Source organism: Echinops telfairi, unplaced genomic scaffold, assembly GCF_000313985.2.
Source record: "Echinops telfairi isolate 266 unplaced genomic scaffold, ASM31398v2 ScPeMD7_2573;HRSCAF=3158, whole genome shotgun sequence".
In the NCBI taxonomy this organism is placed as follows: Eukaryota; Metazoa; Chordata; class Mammalia; order Afrosoricida; family Tenrecidae; genus Echinops; species Echinops telfairi.
The window spans coordinates 17,096,798-17,099,992 of NW_022106471.1; the positions used below are offsets into that span (position 1 = coordinate 17,096,798).

The window sequence follows — 3,195 nt, forward strand, 5'->3', positions numbered from 1 at the left end:
AGGGGGCAGCTCAGGGGCAGCAAGAGACTGCAGCTCGAGGCGTGCACAGAGGATCAGGTATTACAGGACACCTGGCAGGATGAATTCACATATGACCTTGATCTGCCCACCTGCTTGGTCACAAGCCCAGAGGAGGGTGGAGAGATGTGGCCGGGCACCAGGGTGTCAGTGATGCCAGGCTGCGGGGCCTGCTGTGGAAGAGAGGCGCAAAGACATGCGTGCACTGGGCCACGTGACACCGACCAGCTGCCCCACTTCCCCCACTTCACAGCCAAAGGCCCTTCGTCTCGGTGAAAACAGCATCACCTTCAGATTCTACAAGCAAGTGCTGCTTCTAGTGGAAATCCAAGTCATTCAGGAAAGATTGAGTGTTTTTCAAGCATCAGCAATCAATTAAGTGCTGTCTGATACAAAACATACAACTCTGGACAGGGCTGCCCAGAACCAGCCCTTCACATCCCACACGGAGTGGCTCCTCCTGCCTCTGCAGGCTGGTCCACTCGCAGGCTGCTGGAGCCCCTCAGCAGAGGTGCACACCCCTGGACACACGCCCGCTCTGGCCCTGCGCCCTGCAGAGCAGGCCTTCTGTCAGTCAGTGATACCCCTCACCCCCAACCCCAGCTCCATCAGCATGGATTTGCGCCCAGAACCCAAGCGACTCCTCCCAGTGTCAGCCCACAAGTGGAAGGACACTGGCTCAGGAGCCTACACCGAGGAGGCGCGGACCAGACGGCCCCCCTCTTCCCCCCACCCGTGTTCCATGAAACAGTCACCCTTGCTGACAGATGTGTGTCTGGAGGCCTGTCTGTGGGTCCGGGGTTCCCAGGCTGGCCATAGGGGCAGCAAACCAGCCAGCTCCCTGGGCAGATGGGACAGACGGCTCTATGAACCCTGCCGCCCCCCCCCTGTCACACACACCACCACCACCACCACCACCACCCCCTCCTGGGAAGAGCAAGGCAGGTGGCCTTGCACCCTCCTGCCATTGCCAAATGCAGGCGAGGAGCCCGCTCTCCTCCAGCCTTCCCGCTGGGAGGAGCCTTTGCAGAGGCCAGAGGGGAGACAAAGCCCCACCCCACCAAAGCCCAAGGAGGCAAGGACCAGCATGGCAGGGTGGAGGCAGAAGCAGACTGGTGGTGCCCGGGGCTGGGGGGGCCTCTGCCCAATAGGTAGAGGGTTCCTTCAGTGGGGATGAACCCTGTTATTTCAGAGGGGGTAGGGGTAGGGGTGTGGGGTAAGAATCAGGAGTTAAGGAGGGGTGGTGAGGGGCCTGCTGCGGCTGAGTTGCTCGGGAGAGATGCATACAGGATTCACCGCCCAGCTGTTCAGAGGGTCTCGGTTCAGAGTCGACAACCACCACATACCCAGGCCGGCCTGCACCCAGGTCCTCCTACACAGCAGGGAGGAGTCTGCGAAGGCCGGCCTGAGCAAGCACAGAGTAAGCCTGTTTCTCAGCCAAACGTCACCCCTCTGGCCGAGCCTCAGACTGAAGCAGCAGCCGACTCCGCCCCGGTTCTAAACAGGAGTGAACCATTTTCACAAGGACATTTCCAAGGTCATGCTTCACAAGCCTGAGGGCTCCCAAGGGGACCGTCTATAGCTATGGCTGCACCCCTGGCCATGCCCATGCCCACAGGGGGCTCAGTCAGGCGGAGTGGAGCCCAGAGGAGACAAACCCTGGGTCTGTACCAAGAGGCTGTCCAGGGAAAACCCGAGGAGTAAGAGGGGTTTCCAGGAAAGGGGCAGAGCTGTCCCCCCGCTGCCCCCAGCTTCAGCAGACCCCAGGGAACCTGAGTCTCAAGGATCACATGGGGTTCAATTCCCTCATGCTCACATGACCAACCTGTAAACTACACGGAGGGCCAAACAGCAGGGACCCAACCCCACCCACACCAGAGCCCCCAGGATATTGGAGGGCAGGAAATGGCTGGGCCAGCTCTGCGTGTCCACTTAGGAACCACTCACAATCCCAGGCTGGAGAACGAGGCTGCGTGTCCTCGGGGACTCTGTCCTTGGTTCCACCCTTCCTGGGAAGGCATGTGACCTCACCCCTGTGCACTACGGAGAGGCCAGAAGCCTGAGGGGGACCAGGCGGGGCAGGCTGTGCCCGTGGGCAAAGAGGGTAGTGACGACGGGGAAAAGGCAGTCTGTCTAGGGAGCCCCTGGTGACACCAACAGGCTGCCGGCCACAGGGTGCAGTGCCGCTCACTGGGAGAGGTCTCCAGGCATCTAGCTGCAGCTGCCGTGGAAACCCCCGTGTCTGCTCCAACAGCAGGGGGTGGGCCCCACACTGGGAACCATGACTTGGGGACTGAGGGCCTCTCCAGTAAGGGACACTCTGTCCAGGGGTCTGACAAGGCTGCTGGATTGATCAATCGCACCTTCCCGGTCAGCTAAGCATCCACGATGCAATGTACCCAGGCCACTGGACCCAAAAGAAACCAAGGCTCCACTCAGCCCATGACAGTCTGGTTTAGCTGTTCTGGGCCCACGACACGGGGGGGTGGACGGGGGTTGGGGGCAAGCGTTAGCTCAACTCTGCAGCCAGCCAGGCCCTCTCACCACCTCAGGGGTCGGAGAGGTGGGCGTGTCCACCCCCACATCCACACCTCTGCATTCCACTGGTACCATGGGCAGTCTTTGGTCTCTGCTTCTGGTCACATCAGCTGCTTCTCCGCAGTCCCGCCTGTTCCTGCTGACTTGGGTGGTTCCCAGGGAAAAGGCGAACCTCCCCCCACACACACCATAAAGGTCTCTCGGCACTTTTGTCCCCGCTTCCCATGTGACATTCATTTGCAGGGACGCAGCTAAAGGCTCCCCGGCATTCCTGGAGAGGAGGTGAGTAATGTGCACATCAAATGTGCCTGCTCCTCCTAAGTGCTCCTTAATCTGGCCTCCCTCCCTTCTCCCGGCAGAAGACGCGTTCTCCCACCCAGTCTGGGAACCCGGTGAGACTGATGGGTATCAGGTAATCTCAGGGTCCGGGGAGCCATTACAAGTCATCTAAATGAACCTCGTTCCACAGGCAAAATCTCCCTTCTACAGCACTTGGAGAAAATGTTGTAAAATCCCAGGGCTTTGTAGGCAAGCGCAGGGTGGCTAAGAGGCTGCTCACTAGTTACACAAGGAAGGAGAGACATGTTCTTTTTCCTGAAGGAGAAACAGCATTCACTGCGCCCCGTGAATGGAGGATCC

General features: G+C 59.7%; 1 protein-coding gene across 1 annotated transcript in view; it reads right to left on the bottom strand.

Annotated features, from left to right (window-relative positions):
* SPTBN1 (spectrin beta, non-erythrocytic 1) overlaps positions 1-3,195 on the bottom strand; it is a 127,758-nt gene that overhangs the window by 55,071 nt on the left and 69,492 nt on the right. The window lies entirely within an intron of this gene.